Genomic DNA, 12382 nt, shown 5'->3' with positions numbered 1-12382 from the left:
ATGGTCCATATATTTTGTTTTAATCCAATGATGGAAGACTCTCAAATTGTCCTAAGCTAAAAGGACACTTGGCTAGCGGTACCAAGGCCCAATACCAATGGCACCCCTTATGGTTTATGCATGTGTGGATACTCAGTCCAATAAGCATACAAAGATCTTAAAATGATTTCATTGTTTTCAATTTTCATCCGATATATATTTGTAATTGAGCATTTAAATATAGTGAATAATAGTAAGGTGTGTGGAAAGTATCATACCCATCGGACATAGGCACATGCGATAGGAGCCACCAATGCATATTTTTTAATACTCATGCATGAGACACGGTGGAAAACAAAAAAAAATGCATGTCCAACCATGTGAATGATATCGGATGGGCATGATACTTTGCACGAGCCTTAAAGTGAATAAGATTAAGTTTTGTGCAAAGTGTCATACCCATCAAACAAGGGCACATGTGATAGGAGCATGCCCATGCATATTTTTTGATACTCAAGTATGAGACGCTATGGAAAATAAGAAAATATGCATGACCAACAAGGATTGAAAGGAACATATGATGGGAGCAGGCCGATGCATGAGATGTGGTGGAAAATAAAAAATATGCATGCCCACAAGGATGCAAGCGATGTCAGATGGGAATGATACTTTGCATAGGCCTTGAAGTAAATAAGATTGAGATGTGTGCAAAGTGTCATACCCATCAAAAAAAGTCACATGCTATGGGAACACATGGATTTCTATTTTTTGATACTCACATTGTAGAATCCCGTAGGATAGAATAGATGCATCATGCAAGAGGTGTGAGAGCACAATGAAAGAAAGATGGTAGTTCTCTATTATGATTGTGAGAGAGAGGTCTCTCTCTTATAAAAGGGGGGAGAAGGTAATACCTTCCCTACTTTAGTGGCAATCAGCCCCTACATCAGTGAGTGTAGAATCCTATAGGATAGAATAGATGCATCTTACAAGAGGTGTGAGAGCACAATGAAAGAAAGATGGTGGTTCTCTATTATGATTTTGAGGGAGAGGTCTCTCTCTTATAGAAGGGGGAGAAGGTAATACCTTCCCTACATAAGTGGCAATCAGCCCCTACATCAGTGGGAATCAATCCCTACATCAGTGTTATTGCCTTTGTCTTACATCATCACTTAGGTCACACACTAGACACATCATAGCACTTGATGTGCCTTTACAACACACACAAACACACATGTGACTCCCCTAGATGCACACATGCACCATAGAGCAAGCCCTTGATCATACTTATCCCAACATACCCTCCCTCAAGGGTTTGCCTCTTGCAGTGTCGAGGATACATCTAGTCTCATAGTTTCTCAAGCCATCTCATGGTGGTCAAGGATAAATCTATGGCTAGGATCTCATGCTAGCAAGGGTTCCCAAGGGTGTGAGGTTTACAGAAATGGGATAGACAAAACACATATCACATGGTCTACATCATATGGTGACCAGAGGTGATTTACATAACATATTCTTTTTGGAGTACTACTCCAGGTAGAGAACCTCAAAATTTGACCAAGTGATGATAAACAAAAAAGTGCTTAAAAAACATAGTCTTCATAGGAGGCCTCATCTTGTGGAGGCACATCAACTAAAAGTAGATTGGTAGTTTCTGACTTTGTAGTTGCTTCCTTTTTGGCTTTACAATACTTTTCATGGTGATTATTTTTGCCACAATGTTTGCAAGGATTGATCTTGAAGCAATATTTTGAGAGGTGATTAGTCTTCCCACAATGTTTGCAAGGTGAGAACTTGCCCTTTTGAGTTTTTATGGCATAGGCTGTGTCATTGCCTCTCTGGAGTTCCATGTGCCTTTCTTCTTCTTGAAGAGCAGTAATAAGACCTTCAAGAGTAGGATTAGGAAGATTTTTCAAAGTGGTAACAACATGATCATAATCTTCAGGCGTACGTTTGAGCAACACTGCCATTGCATCATCTATAGTGATTGGAGAGATGATAGAAGCAAGTTGAGTCATGAGACTCTGCATATAATTAAAATGGGCAGCCAAGGGAGTGCCACTAGCCATCTTCAATTCAAAGAAAGCAATCTGAAGTGACAATTTTGAGATGTGAGAGCTAGCACCAAAAATAATGTCAAGCTTCTGCCAAGGTTCAGAAGGAGACTCTAAATCAGAAATGTGACGAATATAATCATCTCCTAAGCCAAGAGCAATGATGCCATAGGCTTTCTCCTCTCTAGCAGGGTCTCTTGTCGGGCATGTCAGAGCTGAGGATTCTCCAACATTAGAGGTTGTTGAAGAAGAAGTAATTGAAGCAGGTTTGACAAGCCCCCAGAGGTTTTCCCTCATCAATGCAAACTTAACCTTCATCTGCCATGTGTGAAAGCCTTTACCATTGAACTTATCCATATTGATGAAGGTAGCCATGAGAGGGTCTAACCCAGAAAGGGTTAAAAAACTTCAAGGTACAAGCATTTAGTGTAGCAAAGACTTGTAACCAAATTCCATGCTACAAATCATAATGGAAATGATGCTTTCACTTGCATGCTTCATAGAGGTGGCTAAATGAAAGTATTCCAGGAAAATCCAGGTATAGTAACTTAAAGGAAAGCTGTAGCCACAGTTGTACTGATGCTATTCAACATTTTAAAACATCATAAATGCTAAAGTAGCATCTAATGTAGCATCAAACTCACAACATTGTCAAAACTATCCAAAACAGAGACTAGAACTTGGAGGGTGCAATTCTCACAGCTCATAGCTCTATTCAAGGGGATTTTTATGCAAGAAGAAGGGCTTATACCAGAGAAGGGCTACCAGTAAGGAGGGGTGAAATGTTGCACCAGGTCGCCCTGTAGATACTTGAGAAAACCGATTGGTTTTTCATCTGTTGTGCCTCCATCTCTTGACAAAATGAGCTCATATTTCAACAGTAGCTTCCCTTTAGTGTCATACAGCTTGGGCTCAGAGGAATTTACAAAACGATAAGCACAAAGGCAGCATTGCATGAAAGTTCATCAGGGAGTGTGAGTGTTGGCATTGCACGTACAGTCAAAATTTCTCTGATTGCTTGCAGCTAGAAGTTTGCCCATATGTGAGGAGTTTGAAGCTCAAAGGGTTTGGGCAATGGTCACTTGAATGCAGAGAACAGAGCTCTCAAAGATTTGGGGAAGAAGGAGGAAAATGGAGGAGAGGAAGAAGTTTTGAGAAACTAGTAGTTTTATGCTAGAGATAGCATCTAATGCTAGACTAGGCTAGATCTAGAACCTGGAGCTCTGATACCAAGTCTAGAATCCCGTAGGATAGAATAGATGCATCTTGCAAGAGGTGTGAGAGCACAATGAAAGAAAGATGGTAGTTCTCTATTATGATTGTGAGAGAGAGGTCTCTCTCTTATAGAAGGGGGGAGAAGGTAATACCTTCCCTACATAAGTGGCAATCAGCCCCTACATCAGTGGGAATCAATCCCTACATCAGTGGGATTGCCTTTGTCTTACATCATCACTTAGGTCACACACTAGACACATCATAGCACTTGATGTGCCTTTACAACACACACAAACACACATGTGACTCACCTAGATGCACACATGCACCATAGAGCAAGCCCTTGATCATACTTATCCCAACACACATATGAGACATGGTGGAAACAAGAAAATATGGGGAAAATATGCATGCCCAACGATGCAAATGGTATCCGTTGAACATGATATTTTGCACGGGCCTTGAAGTGAATAAGATTAAGGTGTGTGCAATGTATCATACCAATCCAACAAAGGCACAGTTGGAAAACAAGAGAATATGAATGCTCAACAATGAAAAAAGTATTGCATATGCATGATACTTTGCAGCCTATCCATAAAACAATGGCAATATGATGGGAGCAAGAAGATGCTTATTTTTTTATATGCGGGTGTGAGACATGGTTGAAAACAAGAAAATATGCATGCCCAATGATGCAAATTGTGTCTGATGGGCATGATACTTTCTACAGCACTTGAAATGAATAATTTTAATGCACTTGTAAAGTTTCATAGTTTTTCAATAAAGGCACATTTGATAGCAGCATGCCGATTCATATTTTTAATACTCAGGTACGAGAGGCGGTGAAAAATAAGAAAATCTACATGCCCAACTATGCGAATGATATTAGATGGGCATTATACTTTGCATGGTAATTAAAATGAATAATATGAAGGCATGTGAAAAGTGTCTTACGAATCTGACAAAGGCACGTGTGATAGAACCATGCTGATATGTATTTTTTGATAGTCATGTATGAGACTACATCCCTCCAACAAGAATCCCATGATTGTTCAATTTCATCTGTCACCTCTTGTGAAACACCATCTGGAAGTGTTGTAGATAAAATAAATATTCCTTTCTGTTGAATATATTTGTCTGCCTCTAGAGCTTGCTTTAGGCTATCCATATCAGTTCGTAGGCCTCTCTCTTGTGTTTACAACACAATGACATAATGGGATCAAGGAAGCAATCTTTCCAGGATTGATTGCAAGAGATTCAATAACATCCTTCCCCTGGCCAATATCAAGTGCAGCAGGAAACTCTTGCTCAAACTCCTCATCCAGTTGTTTATCCTCTTTCTTTCTTTCTTAGAAGATTCCTCCACATAGTGTCTTCAAAGTCTTCCATCTCCTTATCCTCTTCAACTCCAATTTCAACCTCTTTTTGAAACTCTAAATTTGGTGTAGATTCCACTTGCAAACTTCTCTTGCTACTTGTCCTTCACCTCTCTTGTCTCCTCGTTCTCCTCTTCCACCTCTCCCCCTCCTCTCATAAGTTTTTATTTTTACCATCCTACCAATGTGACACAATTGCATTTAAAAAAAGAAGTCATCGAATGGCATAGAATAGACTTACAAGGTCAATTAAGTCCCAGCATTACTTCAATAGCATACAAAGAAAGCCCAAGAGGCTTCAAGATAGAAAATACCTGAAGCTTGATCGTGATGCTGCTAATTGAAGCTGCACTTGATGAGATGATGAGGCTTGAGGAGACTAGCTGGACAACAAAAGCATACAAAGAAAAGTTATTAGGCATACAAGAACAAGTTATTAACCACAAAAGCATACAATATCTCGAATATACTATGTTGTGTCTCCTAAGGCCTCCTCGCCTCCTTGCCTCCCCCTCCTTGCCTTATTTTCATAATAGTGCATGTGTCTAAAAGGGAAACAAAAAATCTCCAAGTGCTATGCGTACATATGTCAAAATATCATGTGCTGTATAGGAAAACCACATGATGTGCCCTTAAACCACACATTGTATTTTGTTTATACAGCTTGGTATATATGTTCACTGTGCAATAATGATCTAGTCAACCAATTTACAATGACTGACTAGAAAAGACATGTTTTTTTGCATTTTAAACATCTTTAATTCAAAAACTATGTACTAAAAACCTCCCTAATATCACAAGGGAGATATTGGGGGAAAGCACCAAGAATCTTGATCATTAAACTCCTACTAAGTCTCTTCTACTACTCAAAATAGGTGACCAACAATCATAGAAGCCTTGAGAGGTACCGAACTTCAAAATATCCAAGTTGATGCTGCAAACATAGTATGCTGCTCTAGGTTATCATTTAATATTCTTCATTATCCTTCATGGCATAGATCCTTGCAATCATGGTGAAAACTCTATAATTCCATCCTATTATGCCATGTGCACCACATTGTTGGAGGTCACGTAAAAGGATATGCAAAACAAATTGAAGGAATCCATAATTAATGATCTAGCTTCAATAGGCTATACATTTGTTTCTAAAGGATGGATGGATATAGCTCATTGCTCTCTCACCAATGTGATGATTATCTCTCCCAAAGGAGAAGCCCTCTAGAAGTCTTACAAAAAAAGTGGTGAGATCCAAATTGGCAAATACATTGCAGAGTTATTGATTTCTATACAATGGAATCCATCTTAGAGAATCGAGATGCTATCATAGATACATCCCACTCACAAGATTATATAACTTGGGAAAGAGGTTTAAATTAATAAAACAAGAGAATGAAATAAATCTTTGGGATGTGAAGGCTATGATTACAAACACAATATTTTGGAAAGGAGTGGAAGATGAAAGTTGTTGTGAGTCAATCTTTCATGTTTGCATTAAGGGATTTTGATGCTAAGGTGCTTACTTTGGGAAAAACTTACAAGATATGGTGGGATTTTGAACAAGATTTTCTTGGCCTGACAGGATGAAGTGCACCCTTTAGTGTAGCTAGATGGACGTAGTTGCATTCTTATTGAAGAAGAAGTTGGCAGTAGGTGCATTCCTCCACATAGTGTAAGCTTGCTATGAGATTCTGAGTGGTGAAACATTAGTAACTACTAGAGAAAATTGAAAATTTTATGACATAGTACACACATGTAACCCAAAACCCCATGATTTGAACATGCATGTGCCATGTAGGAATTTGATAAGTATTGCATTGAACAAGGATATTTTAACTTTAACTATGTGAAGAAAATGGCCAAGGACATGCCATAAACAACTAATGGTATATAAATGGGTCAAGTTGTGAGAAGTTTCAACCTCTTGCAATAAAAATTCTTGCTCAAAAAGCCACCAATTCAAGTAGTGATTGTAATTGAAACACGTACAAATATATCCATGGTACCATCATACTCAAACTTTTGCAAATAAGAAAAGAAATCTATGTATTTATATACAAATAACAAATTATTGAACAATTCCATGATTTGATCTCTCCCTCTCTCTCTCTCTCTTTTCCTCTCTCTCTCCCCCCCCCCTCTTCACTTTAGCACTCTTTCACAATTCCAATCCTCTCCCTTGTTCAGTCTAGCACCCATCACAAAGGCCAAGCCTCCCCTCTAATACTCGCAAGTTGTTGCATTTTGAAAACTCACAATGTTTGAGACAAAGGATGAAGTGCTAATGTTGAAGAAGTAAAAGATCTATAAGACAAAGGAAATTGACCTCTAGCCCTAGTACCACAAAATGAAGCTAGCCATTGGTGGTACTTGATTGGATTCATTTCATAGGACCCCACAAACTCAAAGAGTTTCCATGCAGCCTAGCACTTGACCATGCAATGGTCATTGAGCTCGCCAATACTTACGTTGCTACAAAAAAGCTTCCAAGCCAAAGAAAAGAAAATCACCACCATCAATGAGCTACAAGTGTCCTTGACCTTCAAATTTCTTGTGAAGGATGATGATGTTAGATATCAATGCTCCACTCTCATGTAACTATGTGGGAACCAGCTAACTCTACTTATAAGCCCCCCATATGAGGAGAAGGCATTTGAGTAGCTCGGTTATCTGGTAGGTCTTGGTTTGGACACCAGATGGGGGCCATGTGTGGCCTGATGGCTGGACGGAGTTGGCACACTACCAACTAGGCTACATACAAGTGCAGGAAGGCATCCCATGACTGACTACATTGAGGGTAGATGGAGCATTTCCTAGGGCAGAGCCCACTCTCGGGTTGCAGGGCCCGTTTGGAGACCCAGATGATCCCGGATGGCTGTGCGCACCGGTTCTATCATGTGGTTGGTGGCCTATTTCAGGACCGATGACCATTTTGGGCAGATTGGGTCGACGACCCAACCGACTACGACTGGTGGCTATATAAGAGCAAGCCCGTGAAGCCCATTTCATTGATGGTCAAGTGATTTCTAATGTGTACATTGATGGAGGTGCATCGATTAATGTTATGAGTGAGAAAACCATGATAGATGCTGATTTAAAATACTCTAGTACTACCTCTCCTCATCACATCAAATTGGTTGACAACACTAGGGTTTAAGACCTTGGGAGTTGTGAAGAATCTAGAAGTGGATGTATGTGGAATTTCTGTGCCGACTACTTTTCAGGTGATCCCTACCAAGCTAGATACACGTGCCTATCCATTGAATTTGGGAAGGCCTTGGCTATGCAAGGTGAAGGCTATTCAAAAGTGGGATACTGGAGAATTGATTTTGTAGGAAAATGGTAAGAAGGTGTGCTACAGCATCAGAAGCCGCAAAAAGGAAGTTGTCAAGGAGGAGTCTTCAACATCAGAGAGTTCAAGCTCTGACTTAACCGATGAAGAAGAAGAGACATGGAGTAGCTCCGAGGAGTCTAGCTCAGAGGGTGAGGTGGAAGGAGTGGCCTTTGGTCTTTGTCCTAGTATTGATTGGGATAAGTCAGGAGGAAACAAGGTGGTGGTACAAGAAGATCCTGTACAGACACTTCAAGTGGAAGATGTGGAGCACACTAAACGATGCCAACACAATGAGGAGCTTCTTAGTGATTCTCTATCGTAGTGAGAAGCTCCAGTACTTGGATATGCTAGATGATTTCCCATATCTCTTTGCAACAACAAGCTATTCACAGGTTTGACCAGTCTCTCTTGTGGAGCATAAGATTGAGTTGAAGCCAGAAAGCAAGCCAGTTGTGCAATGCTTAAGCCGATTGGGAGTGATCCAAGCTAGGCACTAAAGAAAGAGGTAATGTAAGAAAATAATACAATGTCTATGCTCAACAGATCACAGGATCTCGTACACAAGAGAGAAAACAAGATAGCATGGAGAATCAAACATTTGATTACTGTAGAATTGATACAATAGATGGTGCAGCCTCCCACCCATGCACTCCTGTGAAAGAAGCTTCAATGGCATGTTGGAAATAGTAGAAGAGGGAGGCTGAATGCTAAGGAATCAAGTTTGTCGTAGCTAGTGATGAAATGGGCTTCATGGGCTTGCTCTTATATAGCCACCAGTTGTAGTCAGTTAGGCTTAATTGGGTGGCCGACCCAGTCCACCCAAAACGGTTGATTGGGGGTCGGCGAAATAGGCCACTGACCATACGACGATAGAGCCGGTGCACAAAACAGAGCAACTGACCTACGGACACCGTTCGGCCCATAGCCATCCGAGATCGTCTGAGGCTCCAAACGGGCCCCGCAACCCAAGAGTGGGCTACCCCAAGAAATGCTCTGTCTACCCTCAGTGCAGTCAATTAAGGGATGCCTTCCTGCACTTGCATGTAGCCTAGTTGGTGGTGTGCCAACTCTATCTGAAGCCGTCCAACCATCAGGCCACACATGGCCCCCATCTGGTGTCCAAACCAGGACCTACCAGATAACCGAGCTACTCAAATTCCTTCTGTTCATATGGGGCGCTTACAAGTAGAGTTAGCTGGTTCCTGCGTAGTTACATGAGAGTGGAGCATTGATATCTAACACCCCCCCTCAATGTCCACCCGCAAGTGAACTTACTTTTTCGGCCCAATGCCAAGTCGATGAAGATGCCTCTCCAGTAGGTCTCTTCCAAGAGCCTTCGTGAAGATGTCTGTAGCATTCTCTGTAGTCGGACAGTACACCAAGTCGACCTCTCCATCCATGATCAGCTCGTGTACAAAGTGATATTGAATCTCAATGTGTTTTGTGCGAGCATGGAACACCGAGTTCTTTGCAATCGCCATGCAACTCTGATTGTCACATGATAACTGCGTAGGTTTGTTCTGCAGTGCACCCATGTCCCCTAAAATCCTTCTCAACCACATTGCCTCGCAAGAAGCAAAGCATGCAGATTTGTACTCGGCCTCGGTAGAAGAAAGAGCAATTGTGGGTTGCTTCTTACTGACCCATGACACAACTCCAGATCCAAGTGAGAAACAGTACCCTGTCACTGATCTCCTGCTGTCCACGTCTCCTGCCCAATCGGAGTCACAGAATCCGATCAAGATGTTGCCCTTGGTATAGGTGATGCCATAATCAAGTGTGCCTTTGATGTATTTCAGCACCCGCATCCCTGCCCTCCAATGGTTCTCCTGGGGCTTATTGGAAAACTTGCTTAGTACACCAGTCGCAAAGCTGATGTCCGGCCGTGTGTTGCACAGGTAGATCAAGCTGCCCACAAGCCTTCTGTACTTCGCTTCGTCCACCAAAGGTGATGAATCCTCGTTTGAGAGCTTCGCGTCAACCTCCATAGGGGTACCAACTATTTTGCACTCAGCCATGCCAAATGCTTTCAGTATCTCTCCAGCATATTTCAGCTGTGAAATGAAGATTTGTTTCAGCTCCTGCCAAACTTGAATATCCAAAGAGAAATGCATCAGTCCGAGGTCTGTCATTTCAAACTCTCTTCCTAGCAAATGCTTCGTCTACGAGATCTTCTCTTCATGGTTCCCTATTATGACAAGGTCGTCCACATAAAGGACCACAATCATACACCTGCCTCCTTCTCTGAAGATATACAAATTTGCATCAGATGGGCTCCTCCTGAACCCATTTTGCAAAAAGTAGGCATCAATTCATTGGTACCATGCTTGTGGGGCTTGTTTCAGCCCGTAAAGTGCCTTCTTTAGTTTGTAGACTTTACCTTCTGAACCGGGGATCTCAAAACTTGGTGGTTGTTCCACGTATACCTCCTCCTTGAGATCTCCATTCAGAAAGGCGGATTTCACATCCATCTGAAACACGGGCCAACTTCCCTGGGCAGCTAAAGCCAAAACACTACGAATTGTGGTTAGTCGAGCTGTGGGAGCAAAAGTATCTTGATAATCAAAACCATGTACCTGTGCAAATCCTTTTGCCATGAGCCAAGCCTTGTACTTATCCAACGTGCCGTCAGACTTGTACTTGATCTTGTACACCCACTTGGTTCCGATTACCTTGCGCTTTGGTGGTCGATCCACAAGGTCCCAAGTGTTGTTCTTCATTATGGAGCCATACTCTGACTGCATAGCCTCCATCCACCTATCATCACCTTGTGCCTCTTCAAGACACTTGGGTTCATCAGCACGGATCACTTCTGTCATCAAAGCATAGTTGACCAAGTGTTCTTGCGCCCTTCTTTGCTCCTCTAATCTCTTGGACCGGTGGTGTTTGGATGGTTCCTCCTCAATTGCTGGAGGTTCTCTGCCATCCAAAAGCTACTTTACCCACTTCGGGAATGGCCGTTGCCATTGTGGTTCTGTAGGCTCTTCTTCATCTTCTTTGTCTTGAATCCTCCCAAGCACCGTTGGGGGAGTTCGGTCTGCTGTTGGTGGCAGTACTTGATGGATATCTTGGTCCTAGTTGTCTGGGAAGGAAGCATCCTCCTCCAATTGATGCGGTTGTTCTGAGAAGACCACATCGCGACTTACAATTACCTTCTTGGTAACAGGGTTATAGAGACGGTAACCCTTCGCCTCTTCACTGTAGCCCAAGAAAATACACTTCCGGCTCTTCTGCTCCCATTTGGTCCTGGTAGCATCAGGGGCGTGCAAAAACGGTCACATCCAAAAACTCTGAAATGTGCAGCTGAAGGTTTCTTACCAAAAAAGGCTTCCAGTGGAGTCATCCCATTCACAGCCTTCGTGTAGCTACGATTGAGGATGTAAACTACAGTGTTACATGCTTCAGCCCATAAAGTCTTTGGAAAATCTTTCCCTTTCATCATACTCCAGCCCATTTCGTAGATGACACGCATCTTGCATTCTGCTACTCCATTTTGCTGTGATGTATGTGGCAGGGGTTTCTGCCTGTTGATTCCGTGACTTTTGCAATAACTTTCGAATTCAGTCGATGTGAACTCCCCACCTATGTCTGATCTCAGCTTCTTCACCTTCCTCCCCAATTCTTTCGTGACCATTACATGCCATTCCTTGAACCTACTGAAAGCCTCGTCTTTTGTCTTCAGGAAGTCCTACTATAGTCGTCAATCAGCGTCATGAAGTAGAAGAAACCACCCAAAGCTTCCATCTCCATCTTTCCGCAGAGGTCTATGTGAACGAGCTCTAGAGGAGACTTTGCTCTGCTGGCCTCTTTAGGAAAGGGTTGCCGATGCTGCTTGCCCATCATGCAAGCTTCACATACATCGGGCAGATCCGAAATTTCTGGTAGGTCTACAATCATTCCACTTTTATGCATCTCCTTCAAAGAACTAAGGTTTAGATGACCAAACCTCTCATGCCATAGCTTAGTGTTCTTCACATCCGCTCGAGCATCGCTCGAGCATTGAAAGATGAGAGTTCGTAAATGTTGTTGCGTCGTGTACCTTTATCGATGACCTTTCCTTGAAGATCCAGGATCTGCTGTGCACCATTCTTATCGAATTGAACTTTGAGGTCTCGATCCGTGATCGCAGAAACGGACAACAAGTTCCTCTTGATATCTAGCACATAAAGAACATCGGACAACTGTTTTACAACTCCATCTAACTTGAGAGCAATCGTATCTTTTCCTTTTGCTAGACATTTCACATCATTGCCGACTGCTACCATGATGTCATTCCCTACCAGCTGTAGAGAGGTATACCAATCCTTCCGACTGGTCATGTGGCGCAATGCACCACTATCAATGATCCAAGGTTCATCTGCAGGTACATGAACTGCCTCCGTGCAAATCTCCTCAATTGCGATGAACAACTCTATGGGTACTGCTTG

Source organism: Dipteris shenzhenensis, chromosome 14 (genome assembly GCF_047967505.1).
Source record: "Dipteris shenzhenensis isolate YYH24624 ecotype China chromosome 14, Dip_SZ_1.0, whole genome shotgun sequence".
Taxonomy (NCBI): Eukaryota; Viridiplantae; Streptophyta; class Polypodiopsida; order Gleicheniales; family Dipteridaceae; genus Dipteris; species Dipteris shenzhenensis.
Note: the sequence above shows the minus strand (reverse complement) of the source record.